Below are 17,842 nucleotides of genomic sequence, written 5' to 3' on the forward strand. Positions count from 1 at the left end.
GCCACACTTTCCTTTCCTTTCCTTTCCTTTCCTTTCCTTTCCTTTCCTTTCCTTTCCTTTCCTTTCCTTTCCTTTTCCCTTCCCTTTCCTTTTCCCTTCCCTTTCCTTTTCCCTTCCCTTTCCTTTTCCCTTCCCTTTCCTTTTCCCTTCCCTTTCCTTTTCCTTTCCTTTCCTTTTCCCTTTCCTTTCCTTTTCCCTTTCCTTTCCTTTTCCCTTTCCTTTCCTTTTCCCTTTCCTTTCCTTTCCCTTTCCTTTCTTTCCCTTTCCTTTCCTTTTCCTTCTCTTTTTCTTTTTCCCTTTCCTTTCCTTTCCTTTTCCCCTTTCCTTTCCTTTTCCCCTTTCCTTTCCTTTTCCCCTTTCCTTTCCTTTTCCCCTTTCCTTTCCTTTTTCCCTTTCCTTTCCTTTCCCTTTCTTTTCCTTTCCTTTCCTTTCCTTTCCTTTCCTTTCCTTCCTTTCTTTCCTTTCCTTTCCTTTTCCTTTTCCTTTCCTTTTCCTTTCCTTTCCTTTTCCCTTTCCCTTTTCCCCTTTTTTTCCCCTTTCCTTTCCTTTCCCTTTCCTTTCCCTTTCCTTCCCTTTTCCCTTTTCCCTTCTCCCTTCTCCCCTTGGCTTTTGCAGCACCTTGGACCAGAAGCATCTCCTGTTCCCACACCAGGAACGAGTCCAAGGATGGTGTCAGTGCTTGGTGTTGGCTGCCAGCTCTGCAATGTCTTGATTGCAAAACCTGCTCTTTTCCCAGGTTCCTAAATCTTCCTTTCTGGAGGTTTTAATTGGTGGTGAGCAAAGTAATGATCTGTCAGCCAGGCAATCCTTGCTCCATTCATCTTGCCAAAAAGGGGAAAAACCACGGAATTAAAGGAGAAAAGGATGATCTTGGAGGCGTTGAGCAGGTTAGTGGTGCTGTGATGCTGCAGAGGTGGCCTGGCTGTCACCGGGGGCTGTGACACCTGGGCTGGGCATCAGGCCCAGGGCGAGGGCCAGGGGTGCCCCAGAGAGCTCCACTGAGGAAAAGCAAAGTTTAATGCAGGGAGGAGCCTTCTCCTGCAGCACCGCCTGGAAACTCCCTCATCTCTATAATTTATTATCATATTATTGATAATGGCAGGTGCCTCAGCCCTGGCACTGCAGCTGATGGCAGGGCAGGGCAGGGCAGGGCAGGGCAGGGCAGGGCAGTGCCCACCCAGGCTGGGGCTGCCAGGGCTGGGCTGGGCCCTCCTGCCCAGCTGGGAACTGCTCCTGCTGCACCCCAGGCACAGCTGGGCTGCGCGCATCCTTGAGTTATTTATTCCTTTCCCAGAGCCAAGAAGGCCAATCCAGAATGCATTTATATATTCGTCTATTTATTTATTTATTTATTCATTCATTCATGTCCCAGAGCCAGGAAAGCCAATCAAGACTGCATCTATCTATTTATTTATTTATTTATTTATTTGTTCATTTCCCAAAGCCAAGAAAGCCAATCCAGACTGCATTAATCTATTTATTTATTTATTTGTTTGATTGATTATTTATTTATTTATTTATTCCTTTCCCAGAGCCAAGAAGGCCAATCCAGACTGCAGTTATATATTTATCTATTTATTTATTTATTCATTCATTCATTTCCCAGAGCCAAGAAAGCCAATCCAGACTGCATCTATCTATTTATTTATTTATTCATTCATTTCCCAGAGCCAGTGAAGCCAATCCAGACTGCATTTATTTATTTATTTATTCCTTTTCTAGAGCCAATAAAGCCAATCCAGACTGCATTTATTTATTTATTTATTTATTCCTTTTCTAGAGCCAATAAAGCCAATCCAGACTGCATTTATTTACTTATTTATTTGTTTGTTTGTTTGTTTGTTCCTTTTCTAGAGCCAAGAAAGCCAATCCAGACTGCATCTCTTTATTTCTTTATCTCCTGTATTTCTATTGCTGGGGATTGCAGGGTTGGGGTGTGAGAGGCTGAACACTGAGCACAATAATTCAGTGGCTCCTGGGGTGGCTGCAGAGATGTCCTGGAGCTGTTGGGAAGCAGAATCCAAGGGCAGGATCTGGAATGGGAAATTCAAATGCTGATAAGAGCATTTCTTGCTTTAACCCAATTTCTGTTCAATATTCCTCTGCTGTTGTCAGCTGGGTTTGTCAGGGTAGCCCCAGCTCCTGCAGCTGCCACAGCAAAATCCCAAACTCCTGCCCGTGCCTGCTGGGGCTTGGGGATGTGGTTTTTTGGGGTTTTTGGGGGTTTTTTGGGTTTTTTTCCCTACAAACAAATGTATCAGGGCCCTGCAGGGCACAGGGCAATGCCCCTCCTGCTTTTCTGCTGATAACATGGCAGCTTTCTCACAGGCAGCAATTTGGGAATTGCACAGATCATTTCATTTTCTTGCTGTTTTGTCCAGGCCCTGCTCTTCTCATCTCTCTCACAAATGCCCCTCTGAAGAGAAAACATAATAGAAAAGAGCCTGGGGAGAAAAGCAGAATATTCAGTGATTCAGGGATCCTCGGGGAATAGTTCAGCTTTTACTGCACAGTCACCACCAGGAAAGATTGTAAATCACTTCTCTGCCTTCCTCTCATTGCCTTGCTATTTAAAAATGTAATTAGATCTGCATGTTCCTTGGTTTTAATTTTCATTATGTGTCTGGAGCTGTGTTGTTAAGGTTGTTTGATGTTGGCTCCTAAGTGAAAATAACTCTGCTGCATCCTGAATATCCCTGCACTTGATTCCACTTTGGATCAGAGAAATGTATTATTTTAAAGATAATAACTTCCAAAAAAAAGCATTTGAAGATATTTAATTCACATTTTCCAAAGGGTTTCTGGCTAGACCAGAGGCTGGTGTTATCTGCAGAGTTTGATAACAGACAGGAAAAATCCCCTGTGCTCTCCTTGGGGTTTTGTTTGGATGTGTGGATGGGGATCTCAGGGGTTGTGGACAGGGGATTGATGCTGAAACTTTAAATGGGACAGACAGGATGGAATAAAGGAGCTGTAAATGCACTGCACACTCTGGGGTGTTTGTGCTGCTGGCGCTGGTGCAGGGTTTGTTTTGCTTTGCTTTGTTTTGCTTTGCCTTGTTTTATTTTAGTTTGGTTTGCTTTGGTTTTTTTTGTTTGTTTTGTTTGGCTTTGTTTCGTTATGTTTGTTGGTTTATTTTTTCTGTAAACACAAACAGTGAGAGGGCAGCCGATAATTCAGGGATGGATCTGAGCTGTGAACTCTTCCTTACCCTTTAATGGTCTTTATGGGTGAAGCTTTCCCTAAATCATTTCAGGTTTTTCAGCATGGGGACTCCTCTGAGTTGGGTTGGGGCTGTCAGAGGTGCCTCCCTTGCCCCTTTTACAGAGAATCATACAAAGCCCTTTTCCTCCTCAAATAAGGATCTTTTCCTCCTCATATAAAGCCCTTTTCCTCCTCATATAAAAACCTTTCCTCCTCAAAACCCACGGCCTAGGAAACAGAATTGAGAGTTGCACGAGGCATTATAGGGGAAAAAAAAAAAGGTAAAATTTGATAGGATGCTTCTAATTCAGGCATTTGTGCTTTGCACAGATTAAAGAATCCATTCCCACCTCCCAACAATTCCTGCTGGAGCCCTGGCAGGGCAGGGCAGGGCAGGGAGGAGCCCGAGCTCCCTGTGCTGCTGCCCTGGGTTGGTGCCCACTCCTATAAGCTCCCAGAGCTGTCTCCTGTCTCCCAGCATTAAATTCCTCATTATCTGCCTGCTTAGAGACCAAGACTTTCAGGGCCAGGGCTGCTTGACTCAGATTTTGTCCAACAGCTGATGAGAGAAGTCTTTGCTCTGCTTGGGGTTCTCTGGGGAATGAATTTCTCTGGACTTGGAGAGGAGTGCTGGTGGAAAGGTTGATCTAAGATTGAATTAACTGGGATAACTCTTGATCAGCAGCAGCTCTGGGACGTCAGCCTGTGAATATTCAGGTGCAAAGTGTATTTTCCCTAAAATTTTCACCTCCTCTTTAGGGCAAGAAGGAAATGGGAGAGAGAAACTCCTTTTGGTGCAGGTGTCATTCTCAGAGAATGGAAATTATGACTGCAGCATTTGCAGGATGAAACTTTCCTAAGTGACAATTAACATGAGATATCTGATGGTTTTCTCTGCAGAGTGACAGGCAGGAAGTTTCCAGCTGCAGCCAGCCAAGGGACTTTGCTCTTCCCCCTGGAGCCATGTCACAGCAGCTCAGTAATTTGCTGTGTCCTCTGTAATGATTCCTCCCTTGGTTTGTTCCTCCTCCCCTCTCACTCCCCCAGCACTGAGGGCAAGCTCTGTCCTTTTATTTTGTGATGAGAACAGTTAGAAACGGAGCTCAGCAAGAAAAACTCCGAGTTTTTCCCAAGCAAGGCCAAACCATGCAGAGCAAACCATTTCTGTCTCCCAAGGAACAATCCTTCAGGAGCCAGGTGCTGCAGCTCCATCAATCCTGGTGTCAGCAGAGCAGTGGCTTGTGAAAGATCTACTCCAGAGCAGGCACAGCACTGGGGGACAGGGAAATGCCTCTGCCCTGCCCATCCATCTCTCTCACAAAGCCAAACTGAGAGACATTGCTGAGAACATTGCTGAGAACAACCAAACAGAGCATTGCTGCTCCCTGCCCGTGCTCCTGGAGAGGGTCTGCTGATGGAGAGAGGGATCCCAGCCCTGGCACGGGCATTCCCAGCTCTGCTTTCCAGAGGAGACTCTGCAGCTCCTGCTCTGCTTTGTGGGGAGTCTGGGAATCACCGGTGCCCCTGAGAGACCCAAACCCAAACCTGAGGTGTGAATTCCTTCTCCTGGTTCACATCCTGCATCCCTCCCTGCTGGGCCCTTCCACCTGCACCTGCAGCAGTTCCAGAGCTTTCTCTGGAGCAGGGATGGGATCAGGTGTGAGCCCAGCGAGGATCTGCTGATGGAGAGAGGGATCCCAGCCCTGGTACAGGGATTTCCAGCTCTGCTTTTCTCCTGGAGCACCCAGAGGAGACTCTGCAGCTCCTGCTCTGCATTATAGAGAGTCTGGGAATCACCGGTGCCCCTGAGAGACCCAAACCCAGCCTGGACCCAAACCCACCCCTGCGGTGTGAATTCCTTCTCCTGGTTCACACCCTGTGCTTTTCCTGCATCCCTCCCTGCTGGGCCCTTCCACCTGCACCTGCAGCAGTTCCAGAGCTTTCTCTGGAGCAGGGATGGGATCAGGTGTGAGCCCAGCGAGGATCTGCTGATGGAGAGAGGGATCCCAGCCCTGGCATGAGCATTCCCAGCTCTGCTTTCCAGAGGAGAATCTGCAGCTCCTGCTCTGCTTTATGGAGAGTCCGGGACTCACTGGTGCCCCTGAGAGTCCCAAACCCAGCCTGGAAGTGCTTCCCATCCCTCCTGAGGTGTAATTCCTCCTCCTGGCTCACACCCTGTGCTTTCCCTCCCTGCTGGGCCCTTCCACCTGCACCTGCAGCAGTTCCAGAGCTTTCCCTGGAGCAGGGATGGGATCGGTGCTGCCATGGGGTTCTTGTGCCAGGCTGGGGCTGCACAACTGCCCCAAACCAGGGCCAGACACGAGCTGGGACGTGAGGGCGCTGCAGACAACATCCAGCAAAGCACAAATCTGTCACCATCACATTTTCTGAAAAATCCCTTTGCCCCAGGATTCTTTATTGGAAAGCTGAGAAGCCTCAGAGAAAAAGGAAAACAATAATTATCTGATTTGCTTCTCCTCTGTTTGGCTGCTTTGGAATGTGGTTGGGGATTGTTTATCCAATAGGTGATTGTTTGATTGGTTTCATGCGAATTGTTTTGACTTAATGGCCACTCAGGGTCAGGCTGTGTCAGGACTGGAAGGAGTCAGGAGTTTTTCATTATTATCTGTTAGCCTTCTGTCTGAATCCTTTCTGTATTCTTTAGCATAGATATAATATAATATAATATAATATAATATAATATAATATAATATAATATAATATAATATAATATAATATAATATAATATAATATAATATAATATAATATAATATAATATAATATAATATAATATAATAATATTCAGCCTTCTAAGAGCATGTAGTCAGATTCATTCCTTCCTGCCAACCCAGAAAACACCACAGAAATTCTGATTTTTTAATGCTTCCCCCCAGTTCTCTGTACTACAAGTGCAGGGAAGGATGAGATACAAGACATCCATGCCCAAAACTGATTTTTTCTACACATTTCCACCGTGCCTTTGTTTTAGCAAACCCTGCCTGCCTGCTCCAGTTTATCAGCCCCATCTCAGCTGCAGTGGATGCTGGCCAAGGCTTTATCATTTAATTTTGCTGCCATCCCTCATTCCTAATTCATAACCCAGCTCCCTGACAAATTGAATTTGTGTAACACAGTAAACAAAGGGGCCTCCACTCCAGTTCCTGTGCTGGACAAACCTTGTTGGGAGCGGGCAGGGCTGGGGACAGGGACAGCCCCACTGAGAGCCCAGCCTGGTCATTGTGCAGCCCAGCCAAGAGGAGCTGGCGCCTGGAGTGATCACCTGGAATGATATTAATTACTCTCTGCAAGGAAATGGGGGGAGCCTCTGTGTGCAGTGACAGCCAACAGGTGAATTCAGCTTTATTCTTGATAAAGGGGGGGTTTGCACAGCCTGGGCCCAGAGGGGCTGATGGAGATGAAACAGAATTTCAGAGGTGCCCTGAGCTCACCTGTGTCCAGCTGTGCTCCCTCCACTGCAGTTTAAAACCATTTATCTTCCCTCACCAACAGGTTTCCCACTCCTCCATGCTCAGCCTGTCCCTATCCCTCTATTTATTGTTATTTTCCCCTTTTTTCCACTCCTCCATGCTCAGCCTTTCCCTTTCCCTCAGTTTATTGATATTTTATCCCTTTTCCCACCCCTCCTTTCCCTAATCCCTCAGATTATTGTTATTTTCTCCCTTTTCCCACCTTTCCATGCTCAGCCTTTCCCTATCCCTCAGTTTATTGTTATTTTCTCCCTTTTCCCACCCCTCCTTTCCCTGTCCCCCAGTTTATTGTTATTTTCCCCCTTTTCCCACCCCTCCTTTCCCTGTCCCTCAGTTTATTGTTATTTTCTCCCATGGGAGCAGCCTGGAGGTGGCTCAGCTCCCTGGCAGGGATGGGAGCAGCTCCACTGCCCTCCTGATTTACACCAGGGCTGCTGATCAATCTGCCACCTCAAAATGCATTTTTTCTCCCATTTTTCCTCCCATTTCTGTCAAAAGCCTGAGCGTCTCCCATCCTATAAGTGTTGATTATAGAAGAAAAAAAAGAGAGAGAGAGAGAGAAATTCCTGTCACTCCTTTGCATCCAAACACAGCATCCAGGGAGACAAAGTCTAATTTTAGAGTGCATCAGAGACAGCAGCATCTGAGAAACTCAGCTCTGCCCCTGGGGAGGCTGCGTGTGTACCTGCAAGCAGCTGATAATAAATAACTCTGCAAGGTAGAAACAAAAATAAGCAGAGATCCTTCTCCTTTCGAGCCCAGCTTGCTCCCAGCCCCGTTTCCAGGGGCAGGCAGGGCTCAGTTGGTGCTCTTGAAGGGATGTTTAAAGAGGGAAAAGCCTGAGTTGGCTGCAATAAAAAGGGCAGGGTTTGGGGTTTGGGTGGCACGTTCCTGTGGCAGATCAGCATCACAAATCCTGCTCCCCTCTGAAATTCATCTCTTCTGCATTTCCTTCTCCCTTTGAGGCTTTCAGTTCAAAGCCTCGTGGGGGAAAAAATAATCCTGACAATGGAGAAGAGATATTGAGCCTTCCCAAATACCTGAAAAAACAAGGTTTTCCTTCTGGGATTGGCATGTTATTATAAATATACACATTTGTGGCCGGGCTGCTGAGACAAGAGGAGAGGTTTGACCCAGTGGGGCAGCAGGGTCAGGGTGCAGGGGGGAAAAACTCCTTGGAGTGAAATCCAGGTGGGCTGAAAATCCAGGGAATGAAAATCCAAGGGCATCTCAGGTGGGCTGAGAATCCAGGAGCATCCCAGGCAGAACAAGGGACTCTTTTTGTGGTGGAAGGCACAAACCTGGGGCTCAGGGGTGGGAAAAGAGCTGGAAAAGGACCGGGGTCAGGTTTTGTCCAGGGAATGAGAAAATCTGGGGCAGAATTGGGGTCAGAGTTTGTTCAGGAATGGGAACAACTGGGGCAGAATTGGGGTCAGGGTTTGTCCAAGGAACAGGAGCAGCCTGGGCTGTGGAACTGACCCATGGGCACACTCCTGGCTGTGGCACTGACCATGGGCACACTCCTGGCTGTGGCACTGACCCATGGGTGCATTCCTGGCTGTGGCACTGACCCATGCCCACACTCCTGCCTGTGGCACTGACCCATGGGCACACTCCTGGCTGTGGCACTGACCCATGCCCACATTCCTGCCTGTGGCACTGACCCATGGGCACATTCCTGCCTGTGGCACTGACCCATGCCCACACTCCTGGCTGTGGCACTGACCCATGCCCACCCTCCTGCCCACCCACAGCCCCCCTGGTGCCTGCCAGCCCCTGCCAGCCCTCCCTGGGTGTCCCTGGTGTCACCAGGGGCCCTGCACAGCTCGGTGGCACGGGGGACAGTGACAGGCTGTCAGCCAGGCCCCGGTGTCACAGCCAATTCCACCTTCAGGAGCAGGATGCACGAGGCATGCTGGCTAATTGAAAGCAGAAATGGATGATTGTCTGTGCCATCATCCCTCCGGATGACACTTGAAGGAGATGACATTTGAGTGAGGTTTGCTGTTAAAATAAGCAGGAGTAATTCCCATTTTTGGCCATTGGAATAAATGTGTTTCTTTAAAGGGCTCTGGCAGGGAACAGAGTTCTGCTGCTCTGCTCCCCTCTGGCTGCTCCAGAGACCCCTGGGGCTCCCAAAGCCCTCCCTGCAATGAACTTCATTGTCTCTGTCACTGGTGGAGCCCCTGGTGCTGCTGAACTCCTGCTCCCAACGAGCTGCCAGCTTTATTTTGCAGCTTTATTTTGCAGCTTTATTTTGCAGCTTTATTTTCCATCAGGGGCCCCTGAGGACCAGGATGCTGTGAGTTAATAAACACCTCTGCTGCCCCAGCCCCACATCCACCAGGCAGAGCACAGCCCCACTCCCAGGCCAGGAATTCCTCTCTTAGCATTAAATGTCCTCCCACCATCCCAGACCCCATCCAGCCTGCCTGGGACACTTCCAGGCATGGAGAATTTCCCTGCTGGGCTTTCCAGGCTGCCCTGAGCCAGCCCTGCTTTTCTGCCTTTGTGAAACACAGCTCAGACAGCAGGACAGGGGCAGGCTGCTGGAAATGCCTTGGGAAAGGTTATTGCAGATCTGTTCTCAGTGTTCTCCTCTCCTGGAGAACCTGTTCCAGGGGAATGCTGGAACATCTCAGCCTGCTGTTAAAAGGGCTTGAAATATTTTGGGGAATTACAGAAAAAAATGCCCCTGGCAAGTCCCAGGAAGTCCTGCTGAGCATCCAGAGCCAGAAGAAAATGTATTTTCTCATTTTCCATCTCCCCAGAGGAGCAGGGCCAGGGGCTGGTGGGAGTTGCTGGTGATTGCAGCATCCCAAGGGTGTGATTACAATTTGTCTCCATTGTGAACACTCCAGTTTAGGAATAATCACTTTGTGTAACTCCAGCTCTGTCCCTTTGGCTCTGCATTTAAAAACACCCCAGAAAATCTTTGGAGCCTCAGATCCACCAGTCCCTTGCAAAGGAAGGGCACAGAGTGGGGTCAGCCACACCCAAAATCTGTGCTGAAATCTGGATTTTCCATCAGCCCACCAGCAGCAGCACTGGGATAGTTAAGCTGAAGCCATTAATTGAATTAACAGCCCTGTGTAATGCTCTGTCTGCTTTCAGGAACACGGGGTTTCATCCTGGTGGTTTGTGCAGCATTGATTTGCTCTCAGGAGCTGCAGGGACGTTGCCACGTGGCTCTGTGAGAGCTGCCCCAGACATTTCCGACAGAGGAAATCACAGAAACTTCTGCAGCCTCAACAAAAGACACGAGCTATTCCTGCTGCAGACCTCGGTCTGCCTTCCCCTTCCACTGGGGCAATAAACACATCATTTACTGATTAATTCTGGGCCTCTGGCTGCTGCCCGAGCCTTCTGTGGCTTCCCTCTCCCGCTTCCCAGCTTGCTCACAGGGAGAGCTGCTCCAGCCTCCCAGCCCATAAACGCCACTGGAACCCAGCTTAAACCTCCAGGTTGTTGGGAAAAATAAAAAAATAAAATAGATAAACGCCTTCCCTTCAGTTTTAGAGCAGCCAGGGCTGGCTGTCCCAGCAGGAGATGGAGCCAAATTGGGTTTTCTCAGCTTTGTGCTGTGCCTGCACCTCCTTCCCGTGCTCCTGGTGAAATTCTGTGTAAAACGCAGCCCCAGCTGCTTTTGGAAGCTGCAGTCCTGCCCAGAGCCTCATTCCCTGCCTCTGCTCCTCGCTGCACATCTGGGAAGGCAGATTTTGTTGTCAGAGGGAATCAAGGAGTGCAGAAAGAAAACATTAAAAATAAATCTCCAGCTCATGGCAAGGGGCTCCTGCTGCCCATGCCCTGGGTGAGAGATAAATTGAGTTGTTCTCTCTCTTTGCCTCACTCTCTCTTGCCCATGCTTTGCTGGGTTTCTCTTACTCCCACTTTTCCCCTTTCATATCCAATTTACTTGTTCAAAGGGGCTTGTCCAAGGTGAGTGATGGAATCTCCATTGCCCCAGGGTTCCCAGGTGTTTGCAGCCTGGGAGCTCTGCAATATTTTCTGCTCCACTTGCCCAGGGCTGCAAACCCCTGGTCCAGCCGGTTGGGCCTTATCTGTGTGGAGCAATCTCCCCAGGCATTCATTTAATTCAATATTTATTTCATTGCCCCCGTTTTTCTGCTCTTTTGAACCTTGGATATCAAGAGGGCTGACAGGAAACGTGTGCATTCTGCCTGAAGCTGTATTTATTACAGGTTTTGGGGGTGTCTGGGGGTTTTTCACAGCTTTAGGTGCCCACCAGGGGCAGGTTCAGCAGGGAATTGAAAGAAATTTAAGATTTCCTCTGCTAAAGACCAAAGCTGCCATCAGAGCAGGCCCACCATGGCAAGTGGAGTATTTTAATCTCTGGGACTGATGAATCCAAACTGGAATTATGGCAAGGAGGGGAAATCAGAGCAGCACAGAAAGAGGTGCAAGGCAGGAGCTGCCTTGTGCCTCCCTCATCCAATTGGGAGCTTTGAGTTTCTGTTTGAGCTGAGCAAAGCAAACACCCTTAACCCAGGGAGGGAAATGCCCGGAGACTCCTAAACCCAGCAGGGTTTGCATGGGTAATTTTACCTGGCACTTTACAGTGGGGCATTTCCAGCCCGTGCTCCAGGCAGCAGAAAAATCCATCCCCAGGCTGAAAAACATGGAAGGAAAAAATGGATTTTGGTAAAGCAGGGCGTGAAACCAAAGAGTGAGTGTGGACAGAACTGAAATAAACTGAGAGATCCACAGTGAGCTTCTCCTTCCCACCCCATCCTGGAGCTGCAGTGTGCTTGTGCTCCTTCCCCACAAATTTACTGATTCTGGAATATTCAGAGATCCTGCAGCCACAGGCTTTACCTGGGCACTCCTACATGATCTAAAAATTAACAGGAGCTGATATTAAATATTCCCCTATTAAATATCTCCCTTCTCTGATATTAAATATCCCCCTTCTCTGATATCAAATATTCCCCTTTGCTCTACCAATACCAGAACCAACAGTGGGCTTGGGCAGAACTTTGGGCTCCAGATCCCAAACCATTCCAGCCTGGCTGCACAGAGGAATTTTCCTCCTGTCTCTCCTTTCTATATTTAACTCCCCAAGGCTCATTAAGCACGAGCCTGCACCTTGTTACCACATCAATCCCACCGAGTTATTTTTCTGCTGCAGTTATGCTTCAATTTGGAGTATTAATTTCCTTTAACTCTTGCCCTATTAATCACTTTAACAATCAAATTAAGACAATTATTTTAATGAGTTAATGGATTAGAGGGAGCAGACGATGCACATTCATAACCACTCGTGCCAGGGCACTTTTACCAACGTCAATAAAATATGAGATCATAAAGGAGCTCCTATAGGGCTGAGCTTTCTGTCTGACTGATTTAAACCCGTCTGTCTCGGCTCTCAGGGAGCTTTTATGTGCTCTGGGCCTGTTAAAATCAAGAGGCAGGCAGGGAGAGGCAGAGCTGTTATTTTTCCCTGGGATGTTAATGCTGCCTGGCAAGGTGCTCTCTTTTACAGCCCCTCCAACGTGGCTGCTCTGGATCTGTCATGGCAATGGAGCTTCTGTCACCCCCTTTTGTCACTTGTTTGCTCAGGAGGTGCTGCGCTGTGAAGTTCCATCATCCCTCCAGCGGCTCACAGCTCTCTGCTCCCCAGGTGGGAATTTTGGCCTGGGGAATTCAGGGGATTCTCCAAGTCCTGACACCTTTCCTGTTTCCCTGATTTAAAACGTGATTTCTGGTGGGATCAAGCTGGCGTTTCCAGGAGATGGAAAGAGGAAGAGCGGAGGGACCAAACCCAATCTGTGCAAGAGTTTCTGGATGTGTTTCCATCCCACAGGGCAAGGGGGGTTTGGAAAGGCTGAGATTTTGTCATTTTTGAGGCTGAAGAGGTAAAATTGTAAAATGTCTTGGCCATGATCAATGGACACCAGAGCATTTAGAGGCTTTAGAGGGGGAATTGGGATTTGGTGTTTTTGGGGTCCTCAGGACAAATTGAGAACCTGACTCTATGTTCTTAGAAGGTTAATTTATTATTTTATGGTACTATACTATATTACATTACTTTATATTACATTATGTTATGTTATGTTGTTATGTTCTGTTGTATTATATTATATTAATTATATTATATTATATTATATTCATTATGCTATGCTAAAACCATGCTAAAGAATACAGAAAGGACACTTACAGAAAGCTTAACAAGATACTAAAGAAAAACTTGTGACTCCTTCCAGAGTCCCAACACAGCTGGACTGTGATTGGTCCAAAAGTAAGAATAATTCACATGCTGCATAAACAATCGAGCTGCCAGGAGAGCTGGACACCCCCAGTTTGTGTGTGGATATCCATACTGGCAGCCCCAGTTTGTGTGTGCGGATCAATGGTGGCACCCCCAGTTTGTGGGTGGGTTTCCCTGCTGGCACCCCCAGTTTGTGCTGGCACCCCCAGTTTCTGTGTGTGGATCAATGCTGGCACCCCCAGTTTGTGCTGGCACCCCCAGTTTGTGTCAGGATCAATGCTGGCACCCCCAGTTTATGCTGGCACCCCCAGTTTCTGTGTGTGGATCAATGTTGGCACCCCCAGTTTGTGGGGGGGTTTCCCTGCTGGCACCCCCAGTTTGTGCTGGCACCCCCAGTTTGTGCTGGCACCCCCAGTTTGTGTCAGGATCAATGCTGGCACCCCCAGTTTGTGCTGGCACCCCCAGTTTGTGTCAGGATCAATGCTGGCACCCCCAGTTTGTGGGTGGGTTTCCCTGCTGGCACCCCCAGTTTGTGTGGGTGCCAATCCCTGCACAGCCTCAGCCCCTCTCCCTCTCCTTTCCCAGGTTTAACCATTCCCAGGCTTAACCCAAATCCAAATTAGAGCATCCCCAGAGCCAAAGCTCCAGGCAGGAATGGTCCCAGTCCTGCTGCAGAGCAGGGGTTGCTTCTCCTGCCGCTCCTCTCACCGTTCCATTTCTCTGGAAATTGGGATTGCTCAGCCAAGAGCACAACGTCGTCAGCTCTCCTCAGCCCCACAAAAAGGGACAGAATTCAGAGTTTTGCCTCTTGCACAAAACCATAAATAAATCACCATCAGATTCCAGAGTTCAGACTGAACCCTTTGCCAATGCAGAGCTCAGGGATTTTAAAGTAACTGCTGAGTCCAGTAATAAATTTTAGAGGGAGAAGTCGCTGACCTTTGGAACAAAACTCAACTCCTACATCTGTTGAATTCCTTTCCAAGGTTTTCTGTGCCTGAAAAGTCTGCAGAATGGAAAAGTTTAACTCAGAGAAGAGTTCGGTTCAGCAGGGCAAGGGATGGAGCTGAGGAGCAGCTGCCGCTCCTGCAGACAGAGATTGGGGTGCAGGAAGCAGCTCTGGAAATAAACAAGGAGAAACAAGGAGAAACAAGGAGAAACAAGGAGAAACAAGGAGAAATAAGGAGAAACAAGGAGAAATAAGGAGAAAGAAGGAGAAAGAAGGAGAAAGAAGGAGGAATAAGGAGAAACAAGGAGAAGTAAGGAGGAATAAGGAGAAACAAGGAGAAACAAAGAGAAAGAAGGAGAAATAAGGAGGAATAAGGAGAAATAAAGAGGAATAAGGAGAAATAAAGAGAAATAAGGAGGAATAAGGAGGAATAAGGAGAAACAAGAAGAAATAAGGAGGAATAAGGAGGAATAAGGAGAAATAAGGAGACATTTATCCAGAAGTCCTTCAAAGTAGCAGCAGCTTCTCCTTGTGTTGTTCCAGGCTGCAGGCACACTGCTGACCCGTGCAGGCCAGCTCATAAAAATAAACTTGTGGTCTGAAAAAGTGCCAAATCTCCCTCCCAGTCTGCCCCAGCAGAGACCTTGGCTGTGGTGCCTGCAGACACATCCATACATCACTGCCTGTCCTTTCATCAGGGCTGCAGGGCCTCGTTAGCCGTCCCTCATTTCGTGCAATTTGCAGAAAAACGCCAGGTTTAGGCTGAGAGCAAGAGAAGAACATTTATTTTTTTCCCTCCCCCTCTGTGTTCTTTTCATTGGTGCCTTTCCAAGTGGGGCTCCCAGCCCGAGCCCTGCTCATCTGGAACACATCAGGCTGCTGAGGAGCAGAAAGGCCCTGCTGGAGTCACTCATTCACAGGAATCCCTCCCAAAGCTCAGCCCCATCCCCTGAAGCTCATCCCACACCCTGAACATGGAATTAGGCAGCCAGGAAACAAGGAATTCCTTTCCCTCTCTTTTACAGGCTCAGCCTGAGATCTTAATACCAAGTTCAGCTTTTAGGGGAGCTCAGATCCTTTGGAAAGGGCCCACCTGGGATGGAAAGAATAATTTATATTTGTGGTGGAGGGGAGAGGAAAAGAAAGAAAACCAAACGCTAATTAGGCTTATTAAGATTCCTGCTTCTTACAGCACTTACAGGAGATCATTTACAGTTGGCCAGGACAAAATTTTGGGGTCTAAAGAGTAAAAGGCAGCTTTAGGATGCATTAGGGCACCTTGCAATGCACTGTGGAAAGGCTGGTGCCCCAATGGAGTCAGGGATTGATCCAGAGCTGACACACAACACCCTCATTGTCCTTGCATCAGGGGGCAGCTGCTGAGTTTTGGTTGTGAATCCTCCCTTTCAGCCAGTTTAGGATTTGTCTGCTTCTACCAAAATCACTGGGAAAAAAAGAAAAAAAAAGAAAGCAAAGCACAGCCTGACTAAGCAAATGTTCTCCCTGCTGGGATGGCAGCATCCACAACAAATTCGGGGGGAAAAATACAATAATCACGAGCAAAGCAAACTCCAGGGTCTCTGCAAAAGCTGTTTTCTAATAAAACATCATCCCCTCAGGAAATTAATTTGTATGCTTAATTGGTTCAGAGAAATAATCTCCAGCAGGATCCCTTAAGGACTTTGCCTTAATCTTCCTTTATTTCCCCACGTTTGCTGCTAGGACCTGGAACAGCTCCTGCTGCCTCTGGGGACCCATGTGTGGCAGCATTCCCATTTTCTGCGGGATCCCTCTGGCCCTGCTCACCTTGTGGGACGGCTGTGCAGCGTGTCCTTTGGAGGGGACACAGGAATCCTGCGTTTCTGGCCGTGCTCCATCCATCCATCCATCCATCCATCCATCCATCCATCCATCCATCCATCCATCCATCCCCTGCAGGGGCTGGCTGTGGCTGTCACACCCTGCTGCCAGCTGGGAGCGCGTCCAAGCTCCTGTGCCCTCCCTGCCTCGTGCCAGGATGTGCCAGGCTCTGATGGATCATCCCGGGCACAGCTCACAGGGAGCTCCAGGCTGGCACCAGCAGGGACCCTGTGCTTTGCTGGGTTCGCCTCCATCCCTTGGCTCCGAGATCAGAACCCTCCTGAAAGCGGCTGCAGCCCCCCAAGCTGGGCTCTCCCTGTGGATAAACCCAGCCTGGAAATTCCTGAGCTTTGGATAAATCAGCCAGGTGAAATTCCAGAATTCTGGATAAACCATCCTGGTGAAATTCCAGAGCTCTGGATAAACCACCCTGGTGAAATTCCATAGCTCTGGATAAACCCAGCCTGGAAATTCCTGAGCTCTGGATAAATCCAGCCTGGTGAAATTCCAGAGCTCCAATTTGGCTCAATAAACCCAGCCTGGTGAAATGGTGAAGTTGCAGAGCCCCAGTTTGGCTGTTAAACCCACCCTGGTGAAATTGCAGAGCTCCAGTTTGAATGGTTAAACCCATCCTGGTGGAATTCCTGACCCCTGAGTTTGTTTGATAAACCCATCCTGGGGAATTTCCAGAGCTCCAGTTTGATGGTTAAACCCACATCACAGGGAATCCAGTGCCCCAGTGTGTTGTGGTACAACCCCATCCTTGGTGAGATATCCTGAGCCCCCAGTTTTGTGGATAAACCCACCTGGAAATTCCGAGCTCACAGGTTTAGAATGGTTAAACCCATCCTGGTGAATTCCAGAGCCTTTGTGATAAACCCACCTGGTGAAATTCCAAGCTCATTGGATAAACCCACCTGGAAATTCCAGAGCCCTGTGGATAAACCCATCCTGGGGGAAAATTCAGAGCTCCAGTCTGGCTGGCTAAACAACCCTTATGGTGAAATTCCTGAGCTCCAGTTTGTTTGGTTAAACCCATCCTGGTGGAATTCCAGAGCTCCAGTTTGTTTGGATAAACCCATCCTGGTGGAATTCCAGAGCCCCCGTTTGTTTGGATAAACCCATCCTGGTGGAATTCCAGAGCTCCAGTTTGTTTGGATAAACCCATCCTGGTGGAATTCCAGAGCTCCAGTTTGGATGGATAAACCCATCCTGGTGGAATTCCAGAGCCCCAGTTTGTTTGGATAAACCCATCCTGGTGGAATTCAGAGCCCCAGTCTGGCTGGGAGCTGTCCCAGGGAGCAGCAGGTACCAGATCACTCCCAAGGGATCAATCCCTTCCTTGTTTAGGATTCTGGAGCTCAGGTCCTGCCAGAGCAGCCTCTGCTGAGTTCTGGCTTTTCCCAGCTCTTACAGGATGAGTTTTACTTCAGGAATTGCTGGGAATTGTGAAACAAAAGCAGATTTTGGTGCAAACTCCACACAGTTCTTTCCGAAGTGCTGCAGATTCAGAAATTATCAATTCTGTTATCAGCAGAGCAGCTCCCTCCTCCCCAGATCCCAGGGCTCCTATTTAGGCTCAGCTTTGTCTCATTCCCTTCTCCAGAACACAGCCCCCCTGCACCTCCATCAGAACAGCAAGTCTGGCTTTTATTAAATCATATAAAGGCAAAAAGCTTTTTTTTTTTTTTCACATTTTTAGAGGATTGTTCATAGCCCACACAGCATCTGTCGGAGAGTGAGATGAAATCACAGAAATTCCCTTTATCACCGGGAAACTGGGTGATGCTCACGAGGGAATAAAAGCTCACCCTGAGAAAAGAGACTGGAAAAAGCTGTTCCTTGGATTTCTGCTCTGCTGGAACCACAGCAAGGACTGCTGGGTCTGAGGGAATCATTTGTGACAGCAAACAGCAGCTCTGACACACCTGGAGTGCAGCTTACATCAGATTTCAGCTCCTAAAAAAGAAAAGGTGGAAAAGGGAGCAGAGAAACCAAAGCTGATTCCAGCTCGCAGGATTTGGGAGAGAATCCCAGAGCATGCAGGACACGTTTCATCTGCACCACAGCTGGCCTCTTGCTCCTATTTATAGGTCAAGAAAATAACATTTT

At 48.3% G+C, this 17,842-nt stretch overlaps 1 long non-coding RNA gene across 1 annotated transcript; it reads right to left on the reverse strand.

The window, feature by feature from the left end:
- Positions 1-1,815: 1,815 nt before the first annotated feature.
- On the reverse strand, positions 1,816-15,944 carry LOC135457493 (uncharacterized). Its single transcript, XR_010442736.1, has 3 exons — positions 15,677-15,944; positions 11,259-11,322; positions 1,816-2,033 (listed from the first exon to the last, which is right to left on the reverse strand). It is a non-coding gene; the product is annotated as an uncharacterized LOC135457493 (long non-coding RNA).
- Between the last annotated feature and the right edge of the window lie 1,898 nt (positions 15,945-17,842).

Source organism: Zonotrichia leucophrys, chromosome 24, assembly GCF_028769735.1.
Source record: "Zonotrichia leucophrys gambelii isolate GWCS_2022_RI chromosome 24, RI_Zleu_2.0, whole genome shotgun sequence".
NCBI lineage: Eukaryota > Metazoa > Chordata > Aves > Passeriformes > Passerellidae > Zonotrichia > Zonotrichia leucophrys.